This window comes from Rutidosis leptorrhynchoides, chromosome 7 (genome assembly GCF_046630445.1).
Source record: "Rutidosis leptorrhynchoides isolate AG116_Rl617_1_P2 chromosome 7, CSIRO_AGI_Rlap_v1, whole genome shotgun sequence".
NCBI classification, from domain to species: domain Eukaryota; kingdom Viridiplantae; phylum Streptophyta; class Magnoliopsida; order Asterales; family Asteraceae; genus Rutidosis; species Rutidosis leptorrhynchoides.
The window spans coordinates 364,898,673-364,908,878 of record NC_092339.1 but is presented as its reverse complement, the minus strand read 5'-3'; positions in this window follow the sequence as shown (position 1 = coordinate 364,908,878).

Sequence of the window (10,206 nt, the reverse complement as noted above, 5' to 3'; positions counted from 1 at the left end):
TTACCCCACCAAATCAACAAGATACCAATACATTGTCGGTGGTCTGCAGGGGCCCCTCAAAGGAGGATTTTGACTGAATTTTCTGACGATCCTTCCTCATGTTTGCCACTTATTTTCGACGTCCTGGAATTCTAATGAGGTATGATTTTTACTTTTTTCCTTCTCTTCTTCCCCCTATCACATGTGTTTTTTGCGGTGACTACTTTTCTTCACTTTTTTGAAGTTTTTCTTGGGTATTCTGACTTCTATATGCCACCGTTCTCGTGGTGGGTTTTGCTTACGAGGTTCCGTCCTTTCTTTCTCTCCCATAAGTGAGATATTTCCACATCTTTACCTCATCGGAACTGACCGAAGGTTTTTCAGGTTTCTTGCGGGCGGCTTTGTGGTTTCACCACCTTGTTGATTGTGGCTCTCTTATGTCTCCGGCGGAAATGGCGTGCCTACTGGTTCCTTTTTTGACGTTGGTTTGTGGTGCATCACTACCCTATTGGTAGTCGCCACATTTTCGATATTGGGGACGGGGTGTTTGTAAGTGGAGTTTTGGTATTCGGATGTTGCTCGTAGCTGTTGGCTTTATCCTCGTGCTCCTTCTGTTCTGGTCTCTTTAACTAGGTTGAACCAGGAAACAATCTCTGTGTTGGAGATCTGGTTTTTGAGTCAGATGATGTTACTGTTACTGTTTTTTTATCGGTTTGGGTTCATTCAACGACTGGTGGAGATTTGTTGCATTGGTTTATATCTACCGTTATATTGGGTTCTTGTCACTGTGATCTTTTTAGTTATTGCCATTTGGTACGATTTTTGAATTAACGTTTTGAAATCGAATATTGAAGACTTGTATTTGAATTATGCTTGTGATTTAATTTTCTTAGGTGGGGTGAGAGTTTTATTTGGCATAAATAAATCGAACTCTTATAAAAACGAAAATATTTTTCAAATGAAAACGTTTTCAACTAAAAGATACAACAAGTGATAGACGAGGCTCGAATCTAGAGAGGAAAATAACATATAACCATCTAACACTGTGACTACACAAAAAAGAAAATCACGTAGAGAACAAAATATTAAAAAAATAATATATATAACTATCTAACACTGAGCCTTCAATAAAACTCGTAACGAATTCCATAAGAGTTTCAAAATATTTACAAATAATCTCACTTTAAGAGTTTAACTCACAACCTCAAAATTGGTAGTTTACAACAATCTTGCTAGTTCTATGACACTTTGTTTTGATTTGTACTATCTTAAGCTACACATTTTTATTGAAAACAGATAATCATTTAGATTTGACTTTTGAGCTTTAAACTTTATATTGTGTGCTTCTTCTTTTGACCACCATAAGAACGGAATGGACGATATAAAATGGTAGTAAAAAAATACCACAATTTTCGTTTCACATATTCCATTGCAATGGTGGTTATTTGATTTGCATTGCCCACCCTTCTATTTGAATAAGAATATATACCTTTCTGTGATTAAGTAATGCGATAACATGTCTAAGATAAATGATTACATATAATCAGTGGCGAATTCATAAATTTTAAAGGTACGAAATACTACAAAAATAAAAAAAATTGGGTAAAACATCAACTCTTTATTTATAAATACACTAAATGTCGAATTTTAACATATGAATAAACTGAAAAATAAATTGAGTCTTCAGCGGCGACGACCCCTATTGCCCCTTTATAGGTCTTCCTGCTTATAACAACATGGTTCCATTGTTAAAACAGGCGAGTTTATACTGAATAGGTAAAACATCCAAAGATATTATCTCAATATTAACTGTTGCCTGATTTTTCAACATTTTATTAGAAGTTTATTATCACAATAATTTTACTAAAATAAGATTGTATTGTTCAGTGACAATTTTAACAGAATATTTTCTTACCAAAAGAATATTACAATGGATTAAATATAGGTATATATATAATTAAATTTTAATATTGAAATTAATATTTAACTAGTACGGTCCGGCCCGCGCGATGCGGTGGGGCTTTCGGCTGGCGTATTCATATTTAATACGGTTTTATTTACAGAAGGAAAAACGGCTCATGTATTATGCGTCGTTGTTGGTGTCGTCGTCTTTAGTGTTTTTTAAAATATGTTCGGTTCAAACGTAGGTAGTTTCGTTTTGTTGATAAAACTATTTTGAGCCTGACGGTGTTGGTGAAAAAATTTAACTTGCGGCGAACAGGAAGATACGGGCTGTCGTTGTGTTTAGCGTTTTTTAAAAATTGTCCGTTTCGAACGTAGTTAGTATCGTTTTGTTAATAAAATTATTTCGAGTCTGACGGTGCTGTCGGAAAAATTTACCTCTCGGCAAGCGGGAAGATACGGGCTGTCGTTGTGTTTAGCGTTTTCTAAAAAGTGTCAGTTTCGAACGTAGTTAGTTTCGTGTTGTTCGTAAAAATATTTCGAGTTTAACGGAGTGCTTGGTGAAATTTAACTCGGAGCGAAAAGGAAGATACGGGCTGTCGAAGGGTTGAGTGGAGTTTTTAATTTAATTTAGAGAATTTACATTTTACCCCATGAGGTTTGGTGAATTTTTTTTTAAGTTGGGTAAAGTTGAGGGGAAAAAGTGGAAAATCAAAGTGTGGAAGGGGCTATTAACTGTTGTCGTTTTTGTGTTGAACAAACGACCAAAAACCCAACGGGTTTTAGTATGTATAGGATTAATAGGATTAATGTTTAATGTGCTATCAAAAGAGTGAAGAGAAAAAGCCTCAACATAATATAAATCAGTGACCATTGTACGACAAAGCGAATCAAACAGACCAAAAAGCTCTTTAAATAGAAAAACCAGTAAAATCTTAATTAAAGTTAACCAATTTAGGTTGTTTGTTAATTACTGTATTTAAATAATAAAACAACATGAATGTGTTGTTTGTATATACAACAACAAGGCGTCTCTGGCTTAAAATTCGCTTTAGTGACACGCTATATAAAGGTCCAGGCATCAAATACAACTATTCGTTTTCACATTTAAAAATTCTTGAACTTATTTCATATATATTTGGCCATTTTGTCTTTTCATTTTTTGCAGCAATTAAATTGTACTATTTGATTTTTAGTAAAATAATTGTTGAAACATATATTATATTACTAAATATACTAATGGTGAATGAATTTTTATTTGTTGTCACAGTTTGTCTAATCATCATTTTAATTTTTCTCAACTCTTTTCGTAGTAAATTAATTTCAATTATCCTTGTGTTGTTAATCTAGTGGTAATGGTTCATACTTATTTATTGAAGGTTGAGAGTTCGATTGACTGGGGTGATAACATTGAACACAAGAATATTCCATTGATCTTGAAATTCATCTAATGTCGTCTTTCGCACATCGCGTTGCGAGGGCAGTAGAGATGGTGGGTTTTACAGGCTATGCTCTCGGATTGGTCCGAGCTTTTTCCAGAACAACAATTGGGGCATGTTATGCAACTGGGTAGACGTGGTTTAGTTCCTGCTGGGTGATTCCAAACTGTTGTTAAAAAATAAATTACTTTTTATTTATTTATTTATTTATTTATTTACATATTTACTTTTAATATATATTGTATATATTATCTATAATATATAGGGTAATTAATTAATTCCTCGATCCCAATTTAATTGTTATCAAACAATAACACACGATTTAATACTTCACAATTTCACTCCTTACATATCTTTATATTTTAAATAAATAGATTAAAGGGTATAAAAAAATTTACTTTCTTATTTTAAACTATTTTTAGAGGTCGACAACTAATTTGAGATTTTCAAAGAAGAATATTGGACAACTGAATACGAACTAAGGGAGTAAAATTGTATATGTATAAAATTCAAAAATATTTCTATACTTTATAAACAAATACATAAAAATGTATGATATAAAATGTAAAATATGTTTAACTTTTTATAAACGTTGTAAAAATAAACAATGCATGTAATAACCCGCATCACATAAAACATACGTTGCATCATTTTGAATAAAGTATATTCTAACATATGTAATTAAACAATGTATGCAGCAACCCGTTTTACATCCGATTGATAAAAGAATTTTGAGTCCCCTAAAAGTTTAAAATAGATGCTAACTAATTCCTCTCACCATTGTGTTTTAGTTGAAACATATGTGAATATCTACTTAGTCTAGTGCTTCAGCTAATTAGGGGGTGATAAATATGCTATAAGAGCCACTCATGTGGCGTTCGCGATGATTGGGGCAAACCTTATTTATGAAAATAAGTTTAGGCAAATCTTACATGTACCGTGGATATGAGTGATCTTAGGATTTGATTCGGCTTAACGAGGACCTTCAAAATTTAGGTGGGGAGTTTATAACAAAGCGTTCCGCATCGGATCAATAAAAAAATTGTTAGTCTTTTATAAACTTAAAGTAGTGGGGCTAACTAATACAAAATATCTCATACTATGATGTTTAATTGAAACATTAAGGTACATGGTTAGTCTATATTTTAGCTTTTGTGTGTGTGTGTGTGTGTGTGTGTGTGCAACTTCATAACTTCCAAAATCAGTATCGTAATAACCTCCTTTTGCAACGCTTGATTCACCTCATCACTCGTTTTGAAATAAAGTCTATATTATTATTTGATACGGAGTATTCTATGACAGTGAGAAATTATCATACAGTAGTATTTTGCAACAAGTAAAATATATAGTATTTGGGTATTAGACATACATGCAATGCAAACAAAGGTCACTTTTGGCATTATTAAAACACGAAATCCCCATTTCGAAATTGGATCTCTACATAGTGGGATATATATACTCATACTTTATACGATTACGATATAAAATATGATAAAAAGTTTGTAGGGGACAAGGTTATTATTTATTTATATATAAATCATTTATAAATAGATTAAAGATTTAGGTAGGGGAGAATATGCGAGGAATAATTCGGAGTGTTGACATAAATTGTGTTGTTCCTCTCTTGGCACGTACGTAAAAGTAAACACACATAAATATGTGGAAAATTGTGAGGATAGCATAATATTTTAGTATCTGATATTTCTACCACCATTTTGATAAACCAATCAATTTGTTAATTAATAAGGTTTTTTTTTTTTTTTTTTTCTTTTTTTGAAAAGCAGAAAACATTTTATTAACTTGACATGAGATAGAGGTAAAGGAATAATTACAAATATACAACTTTGGAAATGCTATCTATGCTAAAGCAAATTAATAGTGAGCAAAAACAAACGTGAAGTAGGGAAGTAAAATCTAGAGATGTTTATCCAATATGTGATCGGGAGACAACATATATTATCGGGATTGATAGTCGGATTAGCCACTCGAGATTTCATTTTTCTACCTGTAAGAGATCTAATAATGGTTTTCATAAGAGTAGTGTGGGTGACAAAAAGAAACCGGAAGTTGGGACAACTAAAAGCTCTCAAGTGAAGACTCAAAACGCATTTGAAGCTTTGAATAAAGAGGCGGTTAATTTAATTGATGAAGAAAGCGATGTTGAAGCTGATAATGATGAAAATGCTGAGTTCATGGCTTCGAAAACTTGTTCTAAGGAAAGAACTACGTTTGACCTGAAATCAGGTTGGTTTTAGGTTGTGTCCGTGGTTAGGCAGGTTGTTAGGTGTCTTGGCCTGCTAGTACTTTCTATGTTTAGGTTATAGCTTGGTTGTTTGGTTGTTTGTGAGGCCTCAAGGTGCGTTTGAGGTCGTTTGTGCTTTCTTGTATTCTTATTATTATTATTTTTAATAATATTTACCGGGTAAAACTCTTTACCCAAAAAAGAGATCTACTCGAAACTTTTTGGTTGAATGTCGTTTACTATCGATGCACATGTAGACATGTAGTCATATCCTTTAAAAATATACATTGATATCGATTTTTTAAAATTGTGTAACCCGTCAACTACGTTATGGCTTGCCAGAACCTTGAACCTTGAGATGATTTAATCTTTGGATGTTTTCCTTCGAAGGTTTCCATTATGTTCGTGAGATTAATGGTGTCAAGTGTCCATTTGCGAATCCGAACCCAAACTTCAGTAGCACATTTGATTTATCAAGTTCCACTCTAACGGGTAGCTTGTTTCGTTTTGCTATCCAAATTGAGATAACGATTTTTTGGGGATCAAGTTAGTAATTATTGGAGTAATAGCTCGGTAGTTTGATTAGAGTAGTTCAACAGTTAGAGAGTTAAGTTCTTTAGAGCAAAAGTTTTCATTGGAGTCATAAGACAATGTCCAGTAGTCTGTATCTTTTTCAAAAATTGAGACATGATTATAAAACCAATTAAACGTGTTATATCATCTTTTGATCGCCATCTAGGTGTCGAGGGCCAGTTCCATGTGACACGATCAACAACATAAGCATTTTTGTCTTGTTCGATTATGAAAAGCCTAGGAAAATTGCCTTTGAGTAGTTCCGATCCACACCATGGTTCGACCCAGGATTTTGTTTCATGACCTTTATCTATACTTTAACTAACGAGTTAGATAAATCCCACCCTAACTTGTAGGGTGGGGCTAAATTTGTTTATGTTGGACCAGGTTCTTCCTTTTGAATGATTATTTGAATGCATGGTGGATGATTTAATAATGTCCAACCTCCCGATTGACCATAAATACTTTTTATAATACGCACCTAAAGAGAATTTTGTTCATAAAGAAAACGTCACCCCCATTTACCCAAAAGGGTTCAATTTTTTATTTTAAGTGAACCTACATTAAGGCCTCCCGAATCATAAGGGAGCAATATTCTATCCCATGTTACACATGCCATTTTCTTATGATTCAATGATCCACCCCAAAAGAATCCATGATGAATGCCCTTCAACTTATTAATAATACACATAGGTGATTGAAAAATTGAAAAACGATAGAGAGGGACTAAGCCAAGTACCGACTTAATAAGCTTTAGTCTTCCTCCAAATGATAAAGTTTTTGCTTTCCAATCCGCTAATCTCTTGTTTTACTTTTCAATTTTGGAATCTAGTTGAGTTAATTTTTCATGTTAGCAACAGTCGGGAGTCCTAAGTAAGTGAAGGGAAAGTTTCCCTCTTTGTAACCGAACCATGAGGCCAACAAGCTGAGTTCATTTTTAGATGTGCCAATACGGTTGACACAACTTTTGTTGAGGTTTACTTATAATTCCGAAAGGTCTTCAAAGGTTATTAAAAATTTTAGCGTGTTACGGACTTCGAGTTTATTCCATTTTCCAAAAAATTTGTATCGTCGACATATTGAGGATGCCAAACGATAATATTATCTTTCCCTACTTCAACACTCTGAATGATCAGATTATTAACAGCTAAGTTTAGAAGATAGTTGAGACATTCACTGGCGAGTATAAAGAGTAAAGGGGATAAGGGGTCGCCTTGCCTAACACCTATTTTGGGATAAAATTGCATAGTGGGAAAATCATTTATTAGGACTGATATGGTCGTTGAAGATAAACCAGGAGGAAATTCATATTATCCATTTACTTCTATAAACCCATGAGATACATCATATCAAGGAGGAAATTCGAATCATGTAATCGAAAGCTTTCTCAAAATCAATTTTAAATATGAAACTTTTGACTTTTTTTTTTCTTGGAGGTCTTCAACCGATTCTAGTGTGATTAAGACACCATCCAAGATGTATCTACCACGAATGAATGCACTTTGCTATTCACCAATTACTTCAGGAATTATTTTCTTGATTATATTAGTAAGTACTTTTGACAAAATCTTATAGTAGTTAACAATCAAATTTATTGGTCGTTAGTTTGTAAAATTTAAAGGATCTTTAACTTTAGGGATAAGGGTAATGAAAGAGGTGTTGCACCCTTTAGAGATTTCCCTTAATTCCCAGAAAAAGTTGAAGGCATCCAAGAGATCTGATTTGATTATGTTCCAATATTTTGAGTAGAATTTTAGGTTGAAATCGTCGGGACCTGAGGATTTGTTTTGATCGCAACTTTTAGCTGCCTCGAGAATTTCATGTTCTTGGAATGGGATCTCTAAATCAGAAGCTTGTTTGCAAGATATTTTCTCACCATTTAAATTATCAAATTTCAAGTTACAAGATGGGTTTTTGGAAGAAAAAAAATAACGGAAGTAAAAGAAGACTTCAGATTTAATGGCGGAAGGGTCTTCTGACCAAATATCCGCTACATTTACGCCACTCATATTGTTTTTCCGTTGTCTTCTCCGAATGATAGAGTGAAAAAACATACTGTTTTCGCCCCACTCTAAATCCCATTTAACACGAGACTTTTTTTAAGCATTTCGTTTCTGGTTTTTTCCTTTTGAAACCATGTCTACCGGTCTGCATTTTCAGGCAGTTCTTTGATCGTCGTTTAAATCTACAGTTTTTGCTAGGATTTCCCATTCTAATATTTCTTTGCTTAAATATTTAATCTCGGTGATTAGTTTATCTTGAGAAGTGGAGAACCAATTACGAAGATCTTGTATCACAATTTTCATTTTATCAAGAAAAATACAGTCATTTCTCCTGGTAGAAATGTTTTTGTTCCATGCCAATTCGATAACCGAATCAACCTCTTTATGGTTTATCCATTCATTAAAAAAAAATTATTGGTTTGGTGCCAAAATTGTATTCGCAGTCTTTAAGAACAATACGACAATGGTTCGTGTATTTTTTTCTCAAGAATCATAGCTGCACTATTAGGCCAGAACTGGTAGAAATTTTCGCATATGAGAAATCTACCGAGCTTGATAAACTTTTTACCATCATCACTTATTCTTGTATATGATCGACCACCGATGGGAGTATCCAATAGACAATTCGATTTTATGAATTCGTTGAAATGGTCCGCCCTTTTGCTCTTGAATGTAAGTTTTTCATTTCCGAGTTGAATCTTACCTCATTTATATCCCTAAATATAACCCATATTGCATCCAATGAGTAATTCCTGATTTCATTTAAGTCGGACCACATCTTACATTTTGAAAAATCAGCGTGAGGACCATATACACTAGTAAGAATTATTTGAGATGTTCTTCCAATTACCTTTTAGTGCTAAGAAAGAATTTCTTACAACAACTTGATTAGCGATAAAGAAATCGAATCCCAAACCATTAAATTTCCACTCGATTCACCGATTGATGGTTTGAAAGCATATCTAAAATCAGTGTTACCCCAAATAGTTTCTAACCAATATTCACGAAAATTTTTGTTTTTTTGTCTCCTGGAGAGAAAGTATATTCAGTTTGTCAATTCTAATTAATTTTTCAAACTAATTTAATTCATCGGCCTGACCTTTACCCATTCTTATGATATTTAAAGAGAGTATCTTCATTGATAAATTATTTATGAATTCACGAAGACGAAAAATTACCTTAAGGTTTGTGATTCTCCCTTCTGGGTATGCCATGTTTCGAGCATATTTCTTCAAAATTGATTGAATTGTTGGAGTTGGATCGCGATGTATACTTTTTCTCCTTGATTGGATTTGTTTTAGAATTGGCTCTTCTAATCACTGTTTTCGTGTTAGGTGTTATGGCTAGAGATTGATATGTAGGAAATGTGACGATGTATTCCACATGAGCAGGTTAGCCCACGTTGTGTCCTTATTTGTTTTAGAACGAGTTTTGGAGAACTAAGCATCTAGATGGAGTTCTACTATGTCTTGTTGCGCGTTTTGGATGGAAATATATGATGACCCAGAAATTTCGACTTAATTTGAACCAAATTCTCGTTATGATTTAATGTTTCCGACATGATAAGCAATGAATTTTGACAAGTTTTAAAACTTTTGAAAATGAGTTTTTATATAACAGTTGACCACCCTGTTTGTCCGACGATTCACGAACGTCGTAACTTGTGATAATTATATAATTGTGTATATATATATATATATACGGAAACATGCGAATAATATTTATATACGAAATGATAAAAATTTACTATTGAATGATGCAGTTTCGAATTAAAAAGTTTACATATATAATCGTTTTATTTTTATGATGTATTTTTTTTAGTTTTTAAAAAGACACGAAGTTAAATCAAAGATGTACAAGTTGTAAAGCACAACGTACAACAACGTAACTTAAATAGTTGAATCGAAATTAATTCATTTACTATTCATATGAATAGTAAATGAAACAAAATTAATTAATTTACTATTCACATGAAAGCGATAGAAGTTATTAATTATAAGTTACATAAAATACCCCTGAAGTATTTAATAAATACGACTTTTAAAAATATTAAAATTCGTTAATTCGT